We start from the raw sequence: 26,104 nt of genomic DNA, 5'->3' as shown, positions 1-26,104 counted from the left end.
AAATTGAAATATACACGCACATAATCAACTTACATTTCTTCTCGGTTTTGGCTTTGTTCAGGTTAAGTTTACGCCAATTTGATTTTACTAAAATAGAAGTTATAAATTCCTGTTTAAATCATTTTAAAAATAACAAGCACTTTAAAAGTATTGTTAGGTCGTAGCTTTCCAAAGACTATTTCTCTGATAAATAAAAACAAAATACAAAACCAAAGTGTCTATTATTGTTTGACCCAACATATAAGCAGTTAGTAAAGCAATGTAACCTAGAATTTTAAGAGATTGAAAAAACAAATTCGTCGTCATACTATTTGTTTTTTAAACGAAGAGTTTGTGCCAGATTTCCCAGATTTACAAATAAACAAAAATCAACCACGTTACTTTGAATAGTTGAGAGAAAAGTGTGTTCTCTCCCTAAATGCCCATCAGAGGGAAAGGCAGTTGTTGGTACTTGTACACAGCTGATGTCTACCAGTTAAGCATTGTTGTTTTAGTTTCGGGTGTAAAAGAAAAAGTTTTTTCACCACAATGTCGGAGTAACCAACTTGCTAATTTCATTAATTGTCGTTCAAAGTATAGGTCATTCTTTTGTAAACTTTAAACTCGCATATTCTGTCAAAAATCAAAGCAGAACTTAGCGCTCAATACGTAGTAGAACAAGCACATCTTTCTTTCTTGATTTTTAGCCTATTTCCTTTGTCCAGATCCAAATTTCAGTTTGATAGGACGGTTTTAGAAATTTTATTGCTCTCTATCTAAACAGAACGATTCGCACAACGCAAAGAGCGAAATAATCAAATATCAGTGTTTGAAATTATTCTATTTCAAAACATATTCCAAACTTTGGGTTCATATTTTCTACTGAAAATGTCACGCGGTGTTTTTGGCTCAAAATGCTGCATTCGCTTATCAAAACGAATTCGAATATATAAAAATGTTTATTTTACTCTTCTTTTTTTTAAAAAGAAATAACCGTTAACTGCAGAAAATATGGATGTCGTAAAATGTAATAAATTGATGCAGAACAGTGTAATCGTTTTATATTTATATCTCAAAAAGAATATTATATGAATAACTGCAGTGCATAAGGTTGCTAATAATAAGAAATTCTCATATATATTTGCCGCGATGAAATTCTACAGCTTCTGGTATAATACTACTTTGTTTTATTAAATGAAGAATATAAGACGCTGAAGAGAATATTTTTATTTCAATTATCTTTAATACAGTATATAAAATATAGAGAATATTTAATAGAAGAGGCAAAATAAAGAGAGTAACTCCAGAAATAGTGACACGACTTATTTACATATTTACTTTTAGAAAGAGTGCAACTTTAACAAACGAAGTCTGCTGCTGGAAATCCCCTTGGGAAATAAAATGGTCCTCCTGTTTACTCTTATATTATTCATTACATAGATCGATAATAAAAATAAGAAAAAGTAATGAAACACAATAACGGAAAATTCATTTCAATATTACTTTAATGAAACAACTTTTATTACCAGTTGAAATTTTATTAATACATATTTCTTATTTTTTGTTTAAAAATAAGACAAGAGCTTTTCTCCCTTACTTTCGAGAGCTTTGGCGGGGGATGATCAATCCGTTTATTTGTTCCTAAATCATCTATGACTAGTGAAAATAATTTTAAAGCATAGAATGTATATCGATATTCTTCAATTTGCTGGTGGTAACGCTAGTGCGTACAAACAAGTACGACACTTTTGTGTCTCCATTGTGAAAGAACGTTTGCCACTTCTACAAGAGATTTTGACGGTCCTTATGGTATCCTACCTAACATCACGAACAACACCTCAATTGGGCCTAGCACTTGCTAATCATTGCTTATTAACACACAAATTTATACGCACTTCACAACAAAGACAAACACTTTAACACTCTCAAGGTAAGTTGAATTGTCCCATTGGGGTTTTGGATGGAATAGAGCTTTGTCCTTCTCCATTCTCAGTAATTAAGCCCATTGTGGTAGCTACGTTCCTTATATTTTACTAAACCTGTCTTGTCTGTACCACTTGTGGTTAAAGATATCTCTTAAAGATATACGTACGTCAATATCCTTTTTTAGGAGAGTTGGTTTCAAGTCTTTAAAAAACTACATAGAAATCCATGCTCTGGAACTGATCAATTTTTTAACCCACACAAGTTTATTTTGCTAATTAATGACTCAGCATGATGATCTTTTCGCGGAAAACATTATTTGTTTATTGAAGTCAGACTATTAATGTATTTTTTGTCGCAAGAAATAGCAAAATGTTTCTAGAGTAGCGTCGTGTGGTAGCGTAGAGAGCGCAAGGAGAGGAAAATGCGTGTTAGGTAGTAGATAAGCTGGTGAAGGGATAATGAAATGCTTTATTATAAAAAAAAATAACTTTAATATAAATTATTAGTTTAATCGAGCTTGTAAATTTGAATTAATGTAATGAGTAAAAACAAACGAATTAGATTTAATATCAATTTAAACTGGAAAATGTTATGTATGGTGTTAGAGTTTATAGTGTAAAGGTAGAGTTTATTGTGTAAAGGTAGAGTTTATAGTGTAAAGGTAGAGTTTATTGTGTAAAGGTATAGTTTATTGTGTATAGGTTGAGTTTATTGTGTACATGTTAGGTTGAGTTTACAATGTAAAGGTTGAGTTTATAGTGTAAAGGTAGAGTTTATTGTGTAAAGGTATAGTTTATTGTGTATAGGTTGAGTTTATTGTGTACATGTTAGGTTGAGTTTACAATGTAAAGGTTGAGTTAATAGTGTAAAGGTAGCATTCTGGCTCTTGCAACTTTTTTTTTTTTTGCCATTTTCTTGGTACTGGTGTATACCCTGGCAAAATGTTCAAATTACACTCTATTTGTGAACGTATGCACTGCTTTTTATAAAACTCTATGGTGGCCGAGCGGTTTCACGCAACGTAAGCAAAGCTAATATGTATTAGGGTCATGGGTTCCATTCCTGGTCCTGAACTTGGATTTTATTTTATTTAATAAATAAATGAGTAAATTAGATTAGTTATCCGCCTGATCGGTATTTGGATGTTAGGTACTCTAGAAGTAATAGTTAGTACTTAGTTCTTACTTAAATTTATCTATTTACAGAGCAGAATGCCATCAAATTAAGTCTTAGTCAATAAAACCATTGACTAGAACTTTAAATAACTTAAGAAAGTACAAACTTAAAATATAACCCATTCCTTCTCTTGAAAACTTAGTCTGGACTCCATTAATTTACAGAGTTGTTATCATTACAACCTTATCTACATGGAAATCCTATAATTATACCTTATATAAGTAATTATACCCAGCCCAGTCTATCACATCTAATTACGCCTTTATTAATCGCTTTGTTTATAGCAATTATTATTGCAAGCCAAGGAAATATTGTTACAAAAAAAAAACATGATTTTATAAAACACTATCGATTAGAATATAAATACTATATGTGTTTACTTTGCTTCATATAAAATTAACGGTTCACATTTTATGAAAGACTTGAGTAAATATAACAGTTCAATTAGATCGACCATTAAGGTAAATATAATTAATCGATATATAGATTATTTTTTTTTACTATTGCAGAGCGTAGGATGGATTGATTCGTACTTTTTTTCTGTAATGGTCAGTTCCGGTTAATTCACCTAATATTTTAAATAATTTGTTGTTTTATTGTTCTTGATTATTTGTACTACATCTTCTCTTGCTCTACAAAAAGTATCGCGACTTCAAATTTTCGAAATTAAGCGATCGTGGAACATGATTTGAAATTCTATTTATTGCCTTTTTTGCAAGTAGAAAAGTAACGGTAATTCTACCTGTTATATTAGATTTTTTTTTATTATTTTATTCTTTAAGGACTATTTTCAAGCGATTGCTGAGTGTTTTATCATGGCACTATCACTTCTACACCCTGTAATACCTGCGAGAGAAACATCTGCAAAGATTAACTGAATTGATGGGCTTAAGAATTATTGTGAATGAAAAGGTACAAATAGATTAGATTATGATTGGGTTTGACGGCTTCTAATTTGCATTTTAATAAGCATAAAGAACTCTGACCATTTACTAATGGAAAAGTATGATTTGGTCGTAAATGTTGGCCTTGATTAAATCAACTCCCAAGTTAAAAGCTTAAAGTCCACCAGAGTTGAGTGTCTCTAAGTGAATCTGACATTATCTAGATCTAATGTTGATCGTCTGTCGTTTGTTTTTTTTTCTCCAGCAAGCACTGTTTATCATTCCATGTGGGTGCCGCTCTTTTATCATTCATTAATTGGCTCTCCAGCCCAATTGTGGGTCTCTTGACCTCGTTCATGCTTCTTCGCCAGTGTTTTTGATTCATTGTTACTGCCAAGAACTGGGTATTGCCATTTCATTCTATCTATCAACCCGAACACAGTCTAAAGCAATCCCACAATCTATACCCGGACTATCCTTTCCAATAAAACTTTATTTAACTAGCTGACCTTCTCCATTTGTAACACCAGATGACCCATTCTGGACAAATGCGTGAATAAAAGAAGGATAAACCCGAATCAGTAAACTTAATTTGCTTTTATAGGGTCCCTTATTATGGTTGCTTCGTGGTGAAAGTCACAGCTTGGTAGGTAGTTGGTCCATATCGACTGCTTTTCAAGAAAAAGAATTTTAGCTGAGACCAGCAACATTAATTCTGCAATGGTGTCTTTTGCTAGGCTCACTGAGCATGATTTCGTTTCCCAGATATTCATTATTCAAAATTATTTTACATATATAATTTAAAATACCACAGCGATTTCTGGAGGGCTTAAAAAGAAAATACAGTATTTATTGAGAATAAGGATCTTGCTAACTTTCTTCAGATCAATGATCATGAAGTGGGTCATTTAATCAATCTTATTTTCTATTATAAAATGGTTGCAAATATCAAAACATAATGAATATTTCTATATGTGACACTGTAATAGAGTTAAGTTATGGTTTATCAAAATTTTGACACGCCGAGCTCAAAAAGGTTCGCCATCACTACACTATAAATTACTCAGTTATAGGCTTTAGTTTTATGTGTACAGAATCATAAATTGGGAAGATATAGAGAGTTGAAATTTTTTTTGGGTCATAACATGCTCTAAAATTGCGCCCTCCACAACTCCCTTTGTAATGAACTTATTACTATGAAATTTTGTTCTATTATACAATATACTTTTCTCAGCTATAAGCTATAGTTTTTTGTGTAAAGATCCATAAATTGAAAAGATATTAATAGTTGAACATTATTTGGGTCATAACTTGCACTAATATTGCGTCTGCTGTATCTTCCTCTGTGAATAAGCTACACATTAGTATGAAATTTCGTGCTGTTATACACTATACTTTACCCAGTTAGTTTTTCATTATAAAAATGCGTAGTATTTCTTATAAAGAAAGGTAGATGCAGATACCAGCTTCACGTAGGGCAAAGGCCCGAAGAAAGCTTACTAAAAAAAAAATTTCTATGGTAAGTCGAGCCCAAGCGGAACGAGGTTTATCGAAGATGACTTCCGAAGTTGGGAAATAGATATTAGTTCCTCAAGGCTTAAAATTAAGTTGTCTACATTATTGAGGGAGCCTGTGTTCTAGTTAGCCTGGTAATTATTTTGAGCCTTTAAGTATATTTGAGTAAAAAAAACCTATGAATAATAATTATAGTCGAATTGAGGCCGTATATTCTAAAAATATCGCTTTTTCTCTTTCATAAGCCGGAAAGAAAGTTTATAATAATTTTTTAAGAGTATTAATGGAAGCCCAGCTTTTCATTTTACGTTGCACAGTTTTATGGTCTGTTCGAAACTTTAACATAAACCAGAGGAAAATAGCCTGCAAAGGATATAAATCAAGATTATAAAATTTGATACTATATTATCGTAATATTTAATCTTGAAGTTGGACGAAGGTCCGTGGTAAGCTGCAAACTTCCATAAACATTCAGGGCAAAATGGGGTAGAAGAAGGGTTAACACGCTCAATCTTTGCTTTTTAGTTTCATTTTCCTTTAGGTTGAACATTCTACGTGGGGAAAATGGTTTGCTTTTCTTTATTAACTTTCATTAACATAAAGTATGAATATTAATAATTAAATACAGGGATAGAGTGCAGTTTTGTGCACGTCTTTAACATAACATCACATAATGTTATTAGAAAGGTGCATATAATTTGCAAAGTAAATGTGGTATTTTTTTTTAATAAAGTGTGCTTACATACATACGTGGCTAAAGTTGTCGCGTGTTCTTTACCTTAAGCGTGTTCAGTCTGCCCAAAGTATACGTGTGGTTCGTGCGTGCGAGTATGATGTGGGCTAGCTTACAGCCACATCTTGACAGAAAATCTATAAAGCCACATTTGAAACGAAAGTATAACCAGACGGGAAATATCAATAGTCTTGCTATTCCAAATCACAGTAATCCCCCAATCCTTGTTAATTGTAAAAAAATATAAATTAAATACTGTGTTATTACTTTGTTTCAGTGAAGAATTTAGTATAATTTAGTAAAATAAAATTTTAAATACATAAACTAAAACTAATTTTGTTAATTAAAACCTTAAAAATTGCAGTAGGTTCAAAGCTTGAATGTTCGTATTGATTTGTTTTTACTTTTCGTACTTTTTTTAACTTGATTATTTATATTCGCAACTGCAATACATTTCTACAACAAGTAAGGCTTATATAATACGATTTATATAAATAAATACATAAGTAGCGTGATGGGAGAATTTACCCAATGGTTGAAACTCCCAAAGAAGATCGTGTAGCCATTGGCGCTTCAACAGACTTGGAGGATTTCCTGTTAATAAAGCAAGTAGGGAAACTTAAGGGTTAAGGATGTGAGGAAATTGAGTTATTGAACTTTAGCATAAAAGGGATTTTGGAAGCTTCAGTAATATGTGGAACAAGGAGATCTCGGTTCAAGTTAGTATTAAAAATAAAGGCATTAGCGATTTGACGGAGTGTTTTTGGTTGGAAGGATTGGATTCTATAGATATTGGAAGCATTGGCTGAGCCCCAAAGTTCCATTCCAGGAAGTCCAGGCAGGTTTCAGTATCATTGTGTAGATAAGTCGTTTTTTGTTTAATGAAAGTTTAGATCGTTTGTCTAGATGTCTAGAGAGATTTTTGAATTGACTGTTTAGTTCTTTCCGTTATAGTCTTAATTTATTTTAATTCTATATTTTTTTAGACAAGGTTCAAAGGATTGAAGGGAGCGATTGACAAGAACCGGTTCTTTGTGAGGGGATAGGATTGCCGTGTGATCGGCATAAGTAAAAAGAGTAGTATGAGGATTGGTAAAGGTTATCAGCGGTGTATTATAGTGTCGAGTACACGCCCAAGGACACTGTCCTGGGGAACACCTGCACGAATTGCAAAAGAAGGAGAATAGGATTTACCGCAGACGATTCTAAAAAAAAAAGCGTCCAGAAAAATAAGATTGGATAATTGGAAAATACGTACATTTTAACAATTTTAAGTTATTCTTTTACAGAAGAAAGCTCTGGGCGCTAAACTTTAGACATTGAGGGGCCTTAAATTTAAAAAAGGATATAAGTCTAAAAGTATTGAACAATTATGCTTTAATTACCCTATATTTTGTTTGACAAAAATTAAGAAATAGGTCAAAGTTATTTTGAAGCACTGTCATTATCTAAAGGAAAGAACTACTTTTTTCTGCAACCATGTAGGGAAGTTCTCATTACTCAATTAAAATCAGCTGTGTAATGCCCAACTTCCCATACTAGTGGGGAAAAATTCCCATTAGTGTCACTTTCCTCACTAGTGAGTGGAAAAACTTTATTGTGCTTCCTTGATATAAGAAGTTTTGTTATTAAAATAAATATTTTCTGTAAAATTTTAATAAGCTTATTTAACGTAACTAAATAATTAAAAAACGAATATTAAAAAATAAAATAAAAATTGAAGGAATATAGAAATAAAAATAATACTTTAATAAATAATTAGATATTTTTAATTATAACAGTTAAAAAGGTTATAGTGTTACCTTATAGAAATTTAAATTGGATTCTAGTGATTCCTGTTTAGAAAACACTCCTCCATCAATAAAAGAAACAGCAGAAAATGTAATAAGTAATGTAAATACGTAAGTAATGTAAATAATTAATATAACAATAAATGTTTATAATAAATAAATTACTTTTTGTAGACTGTAAAAATGAAATTTTTAATTTCTTTAGTTAATAAATCTAATGGTTGCAGAAAAAATATAATATTTAACTCGAGTGTCAAGTATTTTCCTCACACTCGGCAATTTGCACTTGCACTCGCCTCGCTTTGCTCGCTCGTACGTGCAATCCCTGCCTCGCGTGAGGAAAAGTACTACTTTCCACACTTGTTAAATAAATAACTATTTCTAAGTAAGAAACTACGCGGCCAAATTTAAAAACTTTCTTAAAAACATAATCATCAACTGTTAACATCAAATAGCAATTTACAGTAAATTATTTTTATTGCATTTTCTAAAAAAATGAAAAACTTTTGTCATTGTGGTTAGCTCTCAAGGATGTAGGTAAGGAGAGAATGTTAGACAGTCTCGTCGTGGTGGGCCCACAGCAGGGCAAGAGATGGTAATCTTGTTAAACAGTTAGGCCCTCGGTATCTCCCAGTTACCCGCACTTGACTTTATAGTAGACCTAGACACCCACACCTTCTCTCTCTCGACCAATAGTTGCACCGTCGACAAGCCGGGTGGTGATTTCCCTAGAGATCTGTCTGAAATGGCTGTTCAATTGGCAAACGGGTGAGTAGGGCTTTCGATAAGCTGGGCAGTGTTGTCTGCCAGTCTTGTAAAGCTACAGCTTTTTGGCCATTCTCCCAACAAAAAAAAAAAAATAGAGAAATGTCTAAACGATTCCACCATGTGCTTCACCCTTTTAACCATCTAAAATAAATACATCAAATAAAAATCGAAAAAAGATTTGTAAATTTAGTGAATACTTTTTTTAAGCATTTTTATATCATCAAATTTATATCAACGTTTAATAGCATTCTGTTATTTGTCATTTCAATATTCAAAACACTTAATGTAATATTGTCACTAAACACATTACTTAAATTTTGCATTTGAGGGTAATGTTAGCCAGAAATGCAACTTTGGAGCGAAGAGTAGTGCCCTGCGACAAATATGGACGTTTCCATAAATTATAATTTTATAGATACTAATTACTTTTGCTGCAACACCTTTATCTTCGATTAAATTTAGTTTTGAATTCGCAATTGAGTAGTGGTGCAGAAGTGCAGCAGAGATTTGATGCATCATCGTCAAGGAACAAGGAAAAAGGAATCTGATGATACCAGAGAGAGAGATAATAAAAAATGCTCATGAGAATGGCCATTTTGACGTTAAGAAGATGATCGAGCGAATACGGAAGAGTATTATATATGTACCAAATCTTAATGTAGAAGAGTGCAGATGTTGCTGCATAAGATGTGCATTAACTGAAAACAAAAAAGGGAAAAAAAGGAACGTTTTTTTGATTCCATCCCTATGGGTAATAATCGTCTGCAAACATACCATATCGACCATGTGGGACCGTTGACAGCAACAAGTAAGCTGTTAGCAGCAACAAATATTTTCGAGTAGTCGACGATGCTTATTCTTAGTTTACATAAAATTTACACGATATCAACTAATGCAACGTATGTCACAATCAAGCTTATCCCAAATTTCTAGAGAAGGTACTTTGAAATAATTAATCAAACGAATATTTCTACTTGTTGATACTTAAATTGTCTTCTAAATAACTGGGCCACGGAAAAATTCCTAACGCTTGTTAAAAATAATATGCTGCTTTCCCTAAATTTTCGTGATGAGAAAATTGTGTCTCCTAAATATGTTACATTATTTTCCAATTTGATTTTTACATTATTATGCTAACATTTTATATTACCTGTTCTAGGTAGGTTAAAAAAGAAAAAGAAATCACGGTTTCATTAGCTTTCACAGATGATGAATTTAATTTAAGTAATTAATTGAAATGAATAATTTCCTCTGAACCACATGAACATAGTAGCTCCGAGATAACGTTGTAATCTGCATATTTAAATAGAATCAATCCATTAGTATACTCTATTCTGAGGTTTAGGGCACCATTTTCTGCGAAATAAATTTATATGATGATCTTTTTCTTTTTCTCAAGGTTGCAGTAATAGAAATTAAAACTGTCAGGTGGGGTATAAGGTTTGATCGTCAAAAAACTGCACGAAAAAGTGTAACAGTGAAAAACATCCAACTTTTACAATTTATTTCTTTCTATAAAAGATAAAATTCTCAAATTTTCTTTAAAATATAGGGCAAATCCACGTTTACAAGAGTTTTTTTTTTTGCAACAACTTAGATTTAATAGATTTTGAGAAAAAAGTTGCCAAAAATGAGCAAAAAGTTTTAAAAATTGTTCTTGGTACCTTTTTTTGTAAACAACGTTGCGTCTATAAACGCGTAAACCGATTTCTATGAATGAGATGTCATTCAATTCGGAATTCATGTAGTTGTTCTGTTTAGGGGTCCCGATGCTGTACGTCCTACGATAGAGGAGTTAGCCCAATATATGTATGGTTCCCCTTCTTAAACATTTATTACTAATAACTCTGTATATCTTATTCCTTTTTTGATAAAATTAGGAAGATATTGGGTTAGGGTTCCCTTTCGTAACATTAAAAGTGCTGTCCTACTGTTTCACCTACTAACGGAAAGTATTGCAAATTTGTTTTATCAAAGTTGATAAAAAACTATTTATTGGATTCTCGCCGAAGTATTGACCAAGCTAATTCTCGATTTGAATTAGCGCACTGCTGTATGGCTTCCTAAATTCATATAAGTATTGCATAATAGCTGAATTAGTTTTGAAATAATTACTTTACGCTTTTTAATTTAAACCATTTCTGAAGCAGATTAAATGTTCACTTTATTGCTGCAATGAATATTGCTGTTAGTAGATTCAATAGGGTTTTTTCCTAATATATTTTACATGCTTTTCCGCCCCAATAAAATAGAAACACAATCATTTCCTTTTGACGAATTTCGTTCAAATCAATAAAACTCCTTATTGAACCGTAGGTTCCGCAAAAAGGTTTTGAGAAAGTATATTTGTGTATTATAAAATCAGTTAACTCCGATTTTAATAAATGTAGTTGAATTTAGTGTCAAAATAAATAAGTTCAAAAATGTATTCCGTAAAGTCGTACATTTCGATTAATTCGATTCTCTTTTAATTTGGAATCATAACCAAGCTTTCAATATGCCTTATCCTTCGTAGTTTACTGAACCGTACATTACTCTGATCTAGCATTTAAAAGGAATGCCAGTGACTGAACCTTTCTGTGAACCTCTAAAAATACACTTTTTGGTTTTAAAAAATGATAAACCTTATGTACGTAATCGCAGTATAAGAGGTTGATTATTATTACTAAGGCGTTAAAAGCGCGAGGGACCTGAACTCTTATCCCAATCATAATTAAAATATGTTCATATAAAATTTATGTTTATAACTTTCAAGTTCCCTGGTCACTAGTGTCAATCTCAATACCTGAAAATATCATTGATCTATAACTGCCCTTTCTTAAAAACTAGCCTGTACCAAATATCCTATTCTGGTCTTTAGGAAATGAGGAACTACATTGCTTTAGTAGTACCAAATAACAATACACCGTCTCTCGTACCCATTCTCTTTCAGGTGGCGTTTTTAATTCCCTTTCAATGCTATTCAGATGACCAGTCTTCACCGCCATCAATAGGTTTAAACACTTCTTTCCTAGATTCAATAGGCACGTTATTGGGTCCAGATTTCCTTCCATCTGTCTTTCATCTCTGTCCGAAACTTCTCAACATTTCCGCAGCTTCAACTTTTTAACAATGCTATTACCGTATCGTTTCAAGTTTGCCTGGGCAGCTTCGAGTACACAAATTTATGTGAGAGAGGAGACCCTCTAGTTCAGCAGCTTTTTCCATTCCTGAATTTCCAGAAGACCAGAAAAGTCTAACCATCCTATCCTGGGCTACGTGGAGAGATGTGTCTGGTATTCCAGCAGAGACTCCCAGAAGGAAGAAAAATATATTCAGTATAAAAATTTATTGTGTCACTTCTGATTGAGGGATTTCATCTGTAAACTTTAATATCTCAACGACAGCGGTTTCAAGACTGATTAGCATTGTTTAGTGTAGCTTACTTCTTTTTTTAGATATTCTATTCACGCACAAGTGGAACGTACAAAACAATGTAATTTACTGCATTACTATAAAATTAAATGAAGCGAAACTCATAAAATTCTAGTTAGAAATAATGAAATTATAATTTATGTTTGTGAGAATACTTGATGTCAGTGTAGTCTTATAAAGAAGGATGGCAAGCAAACCTCAGTAATTAGGAGCGCAGCTATTAAACTCTCAGCACAACAATATATTCACCTTAACTCCCTGTAATAAATTATATCTACTTCCCTGATATTCCATATTTTCTTTTTATTTATGTATTTTTATTATTATTATTTTTGTTGTCACCTTTACTAAAGTTTATTGTTAATTACTTTTTTTTTTTAATTTTATTTGTATTATTTATAATATCAACTTTGCTTTAAGAAAGCATGTCATTTGCTTTTAAAAATGCAACTTAGTAGATTCTGTAAAACATGAAATGAAATTTTGTAGAACCAGGTTTTTGAAAATTAAAATAATAATGTTTTACTACTTTTACTAAAACAGTTTTCAGTACTAATGATCATTATATTCACAGGTTTCTTGCAATAGAGCAGTGGTTCTTAACCTAGGACCCTTTAGTCCCCTTGGGGAACATAGCTAAATGATGGGATCACAGAGGTTCCACTCAGTTGTTTACAGTTATCTGCCTATTTTGTTTTAGGCATCAGCGCGTTCTTAATGTAACTGATTTTATTTCGTAAATTAATGGATTAATAAATGCAGTAAAAAGAAAATTAGTTTACTTTTGGAATCATTACAGCAGTAATCCTTGTCCTACACTTGATTGTTAAAGATGCTCTCAAACGTGTGGTGACATCTCTCGGCTGTACTGGTAATCACAGTTTATTTTATGACTAATAACCCTGATGAGGTTGTTTTTTTTTTACAAATCACCTTTTAAGTTTTATTTAGCTACTTAATGTACCACTGTCGAATTGTTCGGAAACTAATGTTAATATTTTTTAAAGACTATCAGAAAATCATTATCATATAAAGAGAGGAGCCATAGTTACAAAAAGATTAAGAACCACTGCAATAGAACAAATTTATTTTCAGATGTGTCTATAAATGGGACAGAGTTTCAAGGTAATTCTACACTTCTTAAACAATTCAATCTTATTATGAGAACTGGAGTTTTTTGATTGCAAATGGAAATTCAGGCGTGTAGTTTTTTTAATCTTAGTAAATTTTGGTGCATTCTCTTAAATGGTCAGTTCTGACATGTTGACATTGCATTACCCTTCAGAGCAGACATAGTATATGTTTCTCTTACCTTGTAGCCTCTATGTAGATAGGAAGAAATCTATCTGAAATTAGACTGGATCATGCTAAGTGATGGGAAAGGCATTCACAAATTATTTTCCTTTAACTGACCACCCATGAGTCAAGAAATTTGGCAAAGTGTACACCCCTATGAAGGGTTTAGATTCAGGTGGTCAAGCCATTTTTGCAGAATGTAGCGCTTGAAGAACAAAAAGTTCTACTACTCTTCTAAGAAGATAACAAATAAACCTGTTTTTTTACTGAAACAAGAAAGAATCCGCGATATTTTGAAGACGCTAAATAAATATGCTTCTCTCGCTATAAATCAGTAGAATTGCCTTACTTTCCAGCTCCAAAAGAATGATTAGCCTAGTATATTTTAATAAAGTTCTGACCAATATGCCACATTTACTAACAACTCACTCAATCGTGGCTCAGGGAATATTCTTAAATTTTATAAATTCACTGTTGATGCGCCTTCAAATACCTTGAAACTTTGACCTTTTACTAATATTTTCTAATTGTCCAAATTTGTTCTAAAAATCTATTATTTTTTGTCTGTTTTTCTACAGAATTAAAACGGAATAAAAAAAGACAGTTTTTGAAACTAGAAACGAATCTATTCAAAGTGATATTATATTTGAAGAAGTGACTAAAGAGCTGTGTACATGAGTGTCGCCAATTTGGATATTTATTTAACTACTAATATTATTTCTTCGTGTCAAAAGTGAGTTATTTGTGTTATTAATTTCTTAAGTTAAATTTTCTGTAATAAGCTATCTCTATTATATTTTATTTGAAAAAAGAACGTTACAGCATGTTTTTCCTTACCAAAATTATAATTTACAGTTTGAAGAATTATTCAAATAATTAACTATTTTTTGCTCTGTAGGTAATGATCTCCTTTTTCATGCAGTTGAAAACAGATTTTTACTTTTATATGCTGATCATGTATATTAGCTAAACAGAGCATGTGTAAAAATCACAGGATACTGAAGTAAATAATAATTCACTGCGATTAGGGAGGTAATTTTAGCAAATATAATAAATAAATCAAATTACAATTAACTGCAAACTGCAACCTTAAGCTATTTTTTGTAGGATGATTAATTACTAATCGTGAAGTAATGAGATCAGTAGAACTTCACTGGGAACATCATCTTAAGTTCCTTTAAGTTGATTTTTGGATACTTCTCAATTTTAGGACCTCCAATTTGTAACGGAATCTGATAAGAGGTTAAATGCAGGATTGTAGTTGTTTTATGGTTCATTTCTAACTTCATCTCTAAGTTTAGATTATATGGCTTACCACATAGTTGCATCCTATATCCTCTATCTCAGATTGCATCTTTTTTCTGCATTATTAACATAATTCTCTAATTAAGTTACTTTAGATTATAGTAGATTCCGTATTGTAGGCTAATCAGCCTATGTCATCGCGATCAAGGGGTCTGTTGTAGTCCCTCTAGTTGGAGTACTTCTCCAGTTATATTTGCTTCATTAGATCCCCTCTTCCGAAAAAGAATTCTGGGTGCGCCCCTGATAAATTTAAGTTATTAATGCTTGCATACATCTGCAAAGTTACTAGAAGCACTCGAACCCATTTATTAGAATTATATAAATACGTGGGTCGTTTGAAAAGTCCGTGCAAAAATAAAAACTACTTAATTTTTTGGGGTAAACCTTTTTTTATTTTTCAACATAGTCTCCTTTTAGGCTTATACACTTCGTCCAACGCTGCTCTAGTTTGTTGATCCCTTCCGAATAATAGGATTTGTCCAAGTCTGAAAAATAGCCATTCGTTTCTGCAATCACCTCCTCGTTTGAATAAAATCTTTTTCCAGCCAGCAATTTCTTCATATTGGGGAACAAATAGTAGTCCGAGGGAGCCAAGTCTGGAGAATAGGAGGGATGTGAAACGAGTTGGAACCCTATTTCCATTAATTTTGCGACCACAACTGCTGAGGTGTGAGCTGGTGCGTTGTCGTGATGGAAAAGGACTTTTTTGTGGGCCAATCGTGGGCGTTTTTCTTGCAGTTCGGTTTTCAAACGGTCCAATAACGATAAATAATATGCACCTGTAATAGTTTTACCCTCTTCCAGATAGTCGATGAGAAATATTCCTTGCGAATCCCAAAAGACAGTCGCCATAATCTTTCCGGCCGAAGGAACGGTCTTCGCCTTTTTTGGCGCAGATTCCCCCTTGGTAACCCATTGTTTAGATTGTTCTTTGGTCTCAGGAGTGTAGTGATGTATCCATGTTTCATCCACAGTGACGAAACGACGCTTAAAGTCCTGCGGATTCTTCTGGAACAGCTGCAAACTGTCCTTGCAACACTTCACACGATTTCGTTTTTGGTCAAGTGTGAGCAATCGCGGCACCCATCTTGCGGATAGCTTTGTCATGTCCAAATGTTGATGCAAAATATTATGTACCCGTTCATTCGAGATGCCCACAGCACTAGCAATCTCACGCACCTTCACTCTTCTGTCATCCATCACCATATCATGGATTTTATCAATGATTTCTGGAGTAGTAACCTCAACAGGGCGTCCAGAACGTTCAGCGTCACTTGTGCCCATATGGCCACACCGAAAATTTTGAAACCACTTATAAACTGTTCTAATCGAAGGTGCAGAGTCACCATAATATTTATCAAGCTTCTCTTTAGTCTCCTGAGGCGTTTTGCCTTTTATAAAGTAGTGTTTAATCAACACACGAAATTCTTTTTCGTCCATTTTTTGAAAATCATTCGACTTCCTCGATTCAAACGAATGCCAAACACAAAGAAATAGACCGATCTGGCTGAAACTTGGTGTGTGCTCTTCCAAGAGATGCTACTAACTAAACATAACCTCGATACGCGCCAGTAGTGCTATCTCTCTGACTTTGCACGGACTTTTCAAACGACCTTCGTACTTAATAAAATTCTTATATTTGTTTTTATAAATAAAATTACATTCTTTTAAATGTAGACATGAAGACATCTTTAAGAGTGATTACTACTGTTAGTTTGAGGCTTTATTTTAAAAGCTCTAGTTTCCAAAGCCTCTGACTGTGTAAGAGTTTGAACTCTTAAGACTGCAGTAAAGTTCTTTTAAAAATAAAGTCTTTTTATTGTGTACAGAGCACCCTTCTTTCTCGACTAAGGTAGTTTGAAGCGGAGGTTGAGTCAGAGCCTGTAGGGCACAACTACTACATAACTTGGCACTTTTCTAGCTGAGTTTTCACTACTTTTAGTTCAACAGAGATCTCTGGATTGTTAGAGAGAGAACGAGAAAAAAAACAGAGAAAAGATGAAAAGTGTCTATCTCCAACCTCTCTCTCCAGCATTCCAATATGGTTGGCCTAGAAATGTGGTGACCACTTTAAAGTTGCGGTGCACACAGGCTGTTTCCGGACATACATACAAAGAGAGTGGCGAACCTCTGCCCACCGCAATCTAATACATAAAGTACAACTCTTGTCCCAAAGAGCGTCCTCAACCAACCTCCGCCCGCTGCACAAAACCCTTTTTGGGTCCACCATCCATACAAACAGTAACCATTAGGTAAGGTCTTGCGCCCCAGTCTACTCTCTAATAAGGCTTTGTATAATTTTCGACTTACGGCCAGCTGGAAGCACCCCTTTCCACTCTATCAATATTTAACACTCTCCTTTTAGATTGGTGTCTCTCTTGGGCACCTCCTGTTTCTTGTAAGCCTGTAAGCTTTTCCACTATCTCAGTAAATGTTCATGTTTATTTAATTCCAGTTAGCAGCCTTTTAAGCAATAATTTCCGTTACTAATTCTCCTGGTGGAAACGAATTTTCTACATTTGCCCTGCAACAACTTTATTTGCAAATTACAACTGAGACAATATTCCAATGATGAGGTTTTATTAGCAGTGATCTGGGAAATTCTTTTTGGAAATCCAATTATTTCTCTGCGTTCCGGATACCATTGCATTTGGTTGTATGAAGGTTGTGCAGCGTACTCCCACTGCTACCTGAATTCCCGTGTCAGTTTGATTAGACTAATTGTTGGTGGGGGATCTTCTTGGTCGAAGAATGAAGCCGTGAATGTTTCTTCTCCAAAAGAAGAGAACACTGATCTAAACCAGCCATTTACCATTGACACAAAAAGTGAAGTATTGGAGAGCGGAGCACATATGAACAGAATTTACATTTTCTGTTACAGAGTGCACAGAATCGTATTTTTTTTTTTTTTTTTTTCTACAACTTTCAAGTCTTCTTAACAGATCTTCTTATTCAATAAACAGTTGGTACTTTAAATACATATCTATATTTTTTAATTTAAAATTTTTGTGTCAAATGTTAATACCTGCCACACTGGTGGGGGAGCTTTGAACACAATATAAAATAGAAAGAAATGATATTACTTTACTCTGAATCTACCTTCTATCAGTTATTTCTCTCACTACTACATTACTTTCTCTTTTAAACCACTGAAATCCGGTTCAAAAATCAAGAATGACTCAGTTCGGGATGTTGTTGAGTTAGGAAGTTTGAACAAAATATTCGGTTGGTTGCGCTTCTTAATGTAGGTTCGGACCTTCTTTCCCCTTCTCTGCGATTAAACAAAAAAAGTCACAAACTTGCAGGTCGGTAGGGCACATTTTAACTGAGATGTTGAAATGTGTTCCTCTCCTTCCATAAAAGAAAATATACAATAATATCCTACAGTTTTGCAAGCAAATAGACTTTTGTAAATACTAGATTAAAAAATACGGATTCCAAATGTTAATATGGGCTAACAATACTTTCACATTGTCCACTACAATCTTTACAATACACTTCCAAAGATGCAACAAAAATTTTATTTCCACCTTACAAAATATAACATTCCTCAATTCTGACTTTACCAAACAATGAAAACGGAAGGGAAACTCTGTCAATTATACAACAGGTCTACCACAACATATGGAGAAAATTACTGATCATAAATGTTTTAAATATTTGGCGAGAAATTAAAACTGTTCAAAGGTGCCCCCCTCTCACCTACCAACCATTTCATCTTTTTCAGTTGACAGAAACTTCTCAGGCTGCCCTTTGACAATACCTATGTCATTGCTTGTTCCCAGTATTCCAGAAATATCTATGTTCATTTTGAAAAGTGTTGCAGCCATCTAATCTGCGCGAAAGATCCCCTTACACATTTTCCATTAGGGGAAAAATATGGGAAAAACCAGGCAATATTGCCAAGAGATTTAATGCGAATACTGATAAATTTCTGCCTCTTGGGTCACCATAACAAAATTCTTCTTTCAGTAAACACTATGCGATATCTCTGATTACTTCAACACATAAAACTCAAATAGGATTTCCCAATCTATGCTTTCCAAACAAGAAAACAATTACATACAAACGGTTACTGCAACTAATTGTTAGCTGCTCACATTTTCATTGGCTTACATACACTGATAACATAAAAACCAATCAGGAAGTATACAAGAGAGATAGCCTGAAGTTTTGCATAATCAAAATCACAATACTCTACCAATTAATTACTCTTTTCTACGCATCCAATTGAATCATCCACTAATACCTCAGTATCAAGATTATCATTAATTTAACAAAATCCTCTTTACTCAAATTTTGTACTGGAATGGTTTATCACATTCAATAATACGAGTAGTTTAATTATATCGATTATTTCATTTTATAAGTTATGGGATAAATATTTTAAATCATGAATTTTAAATTGTACGAAGGTTGGGACAAAATAATAGAACAGTTTAGATAGTGTTTAGAATTCCAGGGACTTCAGTTGTAAAGAAACAATAGAAGCATTGTTCCTAAATAAATAAAGGCTCTGACCTTTCTAAAAGGAGGTAATCAAATTTAGATATTTTAGAGAATTTAAATGCTGAAGTGATGTGTCCAAGTATGCAAAATGTTACCTTTGAAGATGGTCGCAAAGAATGGGAAGAAACTTTGTAGATGTTTTATAAGGTACATAAGTCCTCCTATATTAATGACCTAAATTATTTTTAATTGAAGTTAAAATTAATTTCAATTTTGGAATGATAAATTATTCTAAAATATTATTGTTTATTTGTTCTTAAATATCTCTTTTTAATTTTTTCACTTTTCTCTGAAGAAGTATTACACAGACCTTACAAAACCCCTTAGGAGTAGTCCTCGTGATTCAAATTATTATATTTATAATTCTAAAAGAGACCATCTCCCAAAATAATAAATTAAAGCATTCGCATTTCAAACTGCTTGTCCGTCTTCTGACATCCAATCTCCGAACTCGTCCACCTACCTCTCGCTCTTATCAAGAGAGTGTGACCAGTGTTTTCCATCTTCTTTAAAATTATATGACCGTTTCAGTGTGAAATTAAAAGTCAGAATTAAATAATAATTTTAGGAGCAGTAATGTGAACTCACAAATAGGAGAGTTGCGGTTTTACCTTGTTTAAATTAATTTTCTTTTTATAAATACAATTAATGTGGTCAAATTTGTGGCAACCAATATAGTACCACCATCTAGAGAGCATCAAGAGAGAAGTCAACCAGCACTGGCACTCTCTAGAAGGGTCTAGAAGTGATTCAAGAGCCTTCGCTGCTTTTGGAAGCCTCAGTGACTCCGAGTGTCTTTTGAAAAAGAATTCATATGCTATGAAATGGATGATATAATAAAATGAGCTGACGAGATCAATGAAGTGACTGAATGAGAACTTTAAATTAGTGTGATTGTATTTGTCTTATGATACAAAGTCTCTTAGTGCAGAACCATAAGCCCCGAATACGTTTTAATAGTGTTAATACAAAATTAGTTCTGTTGATTCCAAGTCGCTCGGCTCTCCAGGTAGATGACAAGTGAGCGAACTAGGTTGACTAGAATGTTTAAAAGAAGGTTTCGAGAATTTATCGTCTAAATGTTACATGCACTTTTTCTGCCATTGATTTTTATTAGTTAATGTGTTTTGATGCAGCTGCAATTAATTCTTTTTCCTTCTAAATACAAATATTAAGAACGACTGGTGTCCCAAGGATTGTTCAAGTTGTATTGATTATTATTGAGAGACCTTCTGGAAATTTATTGAAGTACTGAGACGTTCCGTTCCACCTTTTGAACCCATTTCAAAGAAATTATTTATTCAGTTAAAATTACTAATTTTACAAAAATCTCAATTTAAACAATGATAGTACTTTAACAAGGTGTTTAGTTACAGACTTTGTGTTTGCCATTGTATTTTGGATAACCTAATATTAATGCCACAGTTTCACAATTTAACACGAACAATGTTGCTGATAAAATGTTACAAGAGCATTGAGTGTAAGAGCTGAATTAGGGGGTAGTTGAATTCTCAGTTTGTTGAGGATGGCGAGAGAAGTTTGGAAGATATCGTTCTGGACTCCAGCCAAGAACAGCTGTTACAACTCCAGACCTACTGAACTCCAACATTGCTGATTAATATACTCTCTCTTGCTTTTGTACCAACAGCATTCTCCTTCGGTCTGTCTCAACAGATTTCTCTCCGTCAGCCGCTGTACCAGAAGTACATCTCAAGTTCAGCTATTATATAGTTTAAAGGAGAGTTGTATGGGTCTGTAATCCAACTTGTATTGTTTCTTGCTTTTCTCCATGTATAGTTTATATTTGTTACAATATTTCGTAACAATAAAAATGGATTCCAGCTGATAGCCATACTTAGCTAATAAAATTTTGCTAAATAACTTTCTTTGAGTGTCAAAATTCCATAAAATAAACTTTGGGATATATTACTTTCTAGAACCGTCGATCTTAAGAAGGTTAACCAATAGCTTATCTTTTCATCTACTTCTTTACCTTGCTTTTCCATCAAAGTTTGTTGCATCTAATCTTATCGTTGTAATTGACTGTGTTCTTGAAATCTTCAGCTTCTAGATCTCTGTCTAATATCACCTGTATTTCTTTTTTTCTTTTTCATCTCATCAATGTTTGCCACTTTTAAACATGGTAATTACTATCGTGTCACCTGATTTAAAGTAATTTATTTATTGGTTTTTACATATGTATATTATCTTATTGTGTTTGTGTATAGCTCAATAAATGGCTTATTTATTCTCGCTGAACTATTTTATACAATTTTTATTTTTCCACATTTTTATACCTGTATCCTTAAGGATTATATTGTTCCCTATTTTTTCTAAACTTTATCGCCAGAAATCCATCTCAACGTCTTAATGCAGATTAAATTCACTTCTTTATTTTTTCATTTTTGATCTCTCTTTATTTTTTTGTTTTTCATTATAAATTTTATTCTTATTTAAAAATGTGTTATTATTTGTTGACTTATTCCTCCAGCGAGAGTGTTGCTAGTGGGCAGCTTCTCTCCTCCAGCTGAAGACTCTTACAAACTGAAAGATGAAAGTTACCAATTTATGTTACAATGATGACAAATATTATTAGCTAAAAATTGGAATTAGGTCATTGTAACCCAACTCGAAAAGTAAATCTATTACTATTTTGAGTATACAAATGTGAATAATGTGTTGTCTGTGATGTAACTGTTAGGTTTGTGGAGTTGAAGAGATGTTTTGTTTGTATTGAAAGTGTTAACATATTGATAGAAAGTTAGTGTGATGATTCTGTCCAGAGGGGTAGTACTGATTGTTTAACATGTAGATCTACATTTCTGCTTTAGACAAGTTTAACCTTTTTTAGAAAGTACAAATAAATAATTCTCAATGGTTTGATTGAATAGTGAATTTAGGAGTCTTGTATTGAAACCTGAAAATATTTTGTAATTTTGTATGAAATTAATGTGTAATCGTTTCGCTGACATATTTCATTTGAAAAATGTGCTTCATAATATCATTCATCATGCTAAACCCTTAATTGAAAACATTAATTATTGTCCATCTGTGTCCAGAAGAATGCTGATGTTCAGTGCCACTGTATTCTTAGGAGATTTAAACTAGGCCATATTTTGCAATATTAGAATTTTATTGGGATTTACGAGTATTTCATTTTAAATTGAAATATACTATTAATTATAGTAGGTTTTAACACAATCATAAAAGGAAGCTTATTGTTCTGGAAGATATTATTTGACTCAAAATTTACTGCACTATTAACATGAAACATTACTATAACTAGGATCTAAAACTTTCTTACAGAAATTCTTTGCTATTTCCACAATGTTCAATTTATTTATCCTGAGACTTCCGCTTGAAGTTGTATGTAGATTAGAACGCCAACATTGTGCAGTTAATGAAGAGTACGTGCTATTTAAACTAAATGAGTATATATTCGTTTAAATCTAGTATTTGAAATACTTGAAAAGGAGTCCAAACTTCTTTAACAAAAAGCCTGAAAAGTATCGATTGCATGCATGGCTTAGGATTGCAAAAGTAGAATACTTCAGAGTTGAAATAATTCTTGACTAAAGCTCAACTTTCAAGTTGTAAAGTTTGTTGGAACTTGTCATAAGGTCACCCTATCAAAATAAATCTTAAGTATGGATGTATTTGAAGTCCTTAAAAATAAGAAACAAATTAAACCAAACGTAATACCAGCAATCTGGGACTAGATGGTTCAGCTTAGCGAATCATTTCGGCAAGAAAATGCTTTAGATTGACGCCAACTATTTTTGTTTATAATTTTTTAACACAAAATCAATAAAAATTTTCTAAATGGTGTTTACCAAGTCTTAAATTTTGTCACATAAAAACTATTATTTGAAACTTTCTAATCCTGTTCTTTATTCATGCTGTGAAACATGCTGTAACGTTACTTTATATTTAAACTACAATTATGTATGCATGATTAATTTTGATGCTATACTTTATGTTAAAGAAAATGCCATATGCGTCTGTTTTTTTTTGTTTTTTTAAACGAATGGAAAGTTTAGTAGTTTAGAAACATAAGTTTTTTATTAAAAGAAGTAATTAATGGTACAAACTTATTTACTTATGCTGAAAAAAAAACAAAATAGGGTTAAGCAGAAAGTAGAAAAATGCAAAACAATAATTCTTCATGAAAAGCCCATGTTCAAGAGAAAACACTATAGTATTTTTTCTTTTATTTATAGTGTATTATTTGGTTTATGTGAACCAACTATCATGGTAATGTTCTAAAATGTAGCTCCTATCGAACTGCGCAATGACTGTTTTCATTATTGTTATTCGAATAATGTATGTAATAAACAACAAAAAACTTAGCTGACGCTATTCAGTTTAGCATAAGAATAAATAATAAAAAACACAACGGAGTTTTACTTCGCATGTTAAACGATCGTAGTAGATGGGTCTTGGAGTGGGTCTGCACTGCCAGCGGTCGGCCATACGTCCACACGCTATTTTGGTATCATTATCGTTCTGCATTTTTCTTTTTGATTATTAATTTGTTTTAATTTCTCCGCACCGCATTATAATGACATCTATTTTATGATTCATTTACTAAATAAAATTATCATTTCTCTAATCTTAACTTCTTTAGACAGGAAATGAATACTTCCGTTTCCCGTTAATAATAAACGTCTCCGTTGTTATTTTAAGAACTGTTATTTCTTTATATCATTAAAGACTTCCTACTTATCAGCTTATATCTGAGATTTTCATGGGAATAAAGAAAGAACGCTGAAAATTCTTCTTTACAGGTGCTTGGCGTGACAATTTATTTTGTCTAGAGATGCAGTTTAATTATCAGGGAAGACTACGATTTTCGATAATTGCCCTTAAGTTTTTCTTGTCACTCCGATAGTATTTTTTTGTTCTTGAAACTTATTACTTTTATTTAAAACTTTAGGAACTTACGGTTTTTGGGATTCTAATGAGTAAACATTACGAAATTTAACATTTTGTCTTCAGGTCATACTTCGGCTTCAAATGCTTCTTCTCTGTCTTCGTGATCCGTCTAGATGTCATTTAGGGCAAAAATTTTATTTCTCATCAATATGTTCAAGAAGTTCAATTCAGCATTGAAGTGATTAACACAATTTTATATTTTTTATCAATTAACAATCAGTATTATTTCAATATCAGCGTAAATTTGTTATTAGAAATTTATTTGGTCAACAATATTTCAAATGTGTTGATTTTGAAAGTGGGGTAAGTCCATTTTGAATAGAACTATTTTTTTTTATTGCAAAATATAAAGATATCATAGATTTATTACCATATGTACCACCCATTTATCATGAATATTTTAAAAATCTTCGCTATTTAACCTAAGAAATATAAGTATTATAAAACTTATTACTTATTATTGACTTTTTCTTTTTCCACTTTTCGCTTTAAAAATGCATTTATTTTTTGTATTTTTGTTTTACTGGACTAAAGAAGAATGAAATAATATTAAAATAAAATATATAAGTAAATAAACTATTGAATTCTGTATTATTATAATTACATTCCAGTATAAGAAAATCAACGATTTCATCAAATAATTGCTTTTGAAAATGAGACAACTAACTTCATTGGCCCATACCAAAACCTTGATTTTTTTCAGCTAACATCGATAACCATTATTGCGTATTAAATTGTACATGAAATATAATAAGACCACAAAAAATATGAAATAAGTCTATTGCTGCTTGTGAATATTTTTAACCTACTTCAAATGCAAATCATTAAATACGAGGGTCGTTTGAAAAGTCCGTGCAAAAATAAAAACTACTTAATTTTTTGGGGTAAACCTTTTTTATTTTTCAACTTAGTCTCCTTTTAGGCTTATACGCTCCGTCCAACGCTGCTCTAGTTTGTTGATCCCTTCCGAATAATAGGATTTGTCCAATTCTGAAAAATAGCCATTCGTTTCTGCAATCACCTCCTCGTTTGAATAAAATCTTTTTCCCGCCAGCCATTTCTTCATATTGGGGAACAAATAGTAGTCCGAGGGAGCCAAGTCTGGAGAATAGGGGGGATGTGAAACGAGTTGGAACCCTATTTCCATTAATTTTGCGACCACAACTGCTGAGGTGTGAGCTGGTGCGTTGTCGTGATGGAAAAGGACTTTTTTGTGGGCCAATCGTGGGCGTTTTTCTTGCAGCTCGGTTTTCAAACGGTCCAATAACGATGAATAATATGCACCTGTAATAGTTTTACCCTTTTCCAGATAGTCGATGAGGATTATTCCTTGCGAATCCCAAAAGATAGTCGCCATAATCTTTCCGGCCGAAGGAACGGTCTTCGCCTTTTTTGGCGCAGATTCCCCCTTGGTAACCCATTGTTTAGATTGTTCTTTGGTCTCAGGAGTGTAGTGATGTATCCATGTTTCATCCACAGTGACGAAACGACGCTTAAAGTCCTGCGGATTCTTCTGGAACAGCTGCAAACCTCCTTGCATCACTTCACACGATTTCGTTTTTGGTCTAGCGTGAGCAATCGCGGCACCCATCTTGCGGATAGCTTTGTCATGTCCAAATGTTGATGCAAAATATTATGTACCCGTTCATTCGAGATGCCCACAGCACTAGCAATCTCACGCACCTTCACTTTTCTGTCATCCATCACCATATCATGGATTTTATCAATGATTTCTGGAGTAGTAACCTCAACAGGGCGTCCAGAACGTTCAGCGTCACTTGTGCCCATATGGCCACACCGAAAATTTTGAAACCACTTATAAACTGTTCTAATCGAAGGTGCAGAGTCACCATAATGTTTATCAAGCTTCTCTT

The 26,104-nt window shown here is 32.9% G+C and overlaps 1 protein-coding gene across 7 annotated transcripts in view; it reads left to right on the top strand.

Annotated features, from left to right (window-relative positions):
• The window catches only part of unc-13, a 626,295-nt gene that overhangs the window by 503,506 nt on the left and 96,685 nt on the right, over positions 1 to 26,104 (top strand). Inside the window, exons 1-2 of one of the 7 annotated variants that reach the window (XM_074122299.1) lie at positions 12,571 to 13,310; positions 14,060 to 14,214. The exons of the other annotated variants lie outside the window; for them this stretch is intronic. The gene's annotated coding sequence lies outside the window, so the exon portion shown is untranslated. Of the gene's footprint in view, positions 1 to 12,570; positions 13,311 to 14,059; positions 14,215 to 26,104 lie in introns of those variants that run through there. 7 annotated transcript variants of the gene reach the window in all.

The sequence above is a fragment of the Rhodnius prolixus genome, unplaced genomic scaffold (genome assembly GCF_049639745.1).
Source record: "Rhodnius prolixus isolate KJV_2025 unplaced genomic scaffold, Rpr scaffold_8, whole genome shotgun sequence".
In the NCBI taxonomy this organism is placed as follows: Eukaryota; Metazoa; Arthropoda; class Insecta; order Hemiptera; family Reduviidae; genus Rhodnius; species Rhodnius prolixus.
This window is presented reverse-complemented; position numbering and strand designations above follow the sequence as displayed.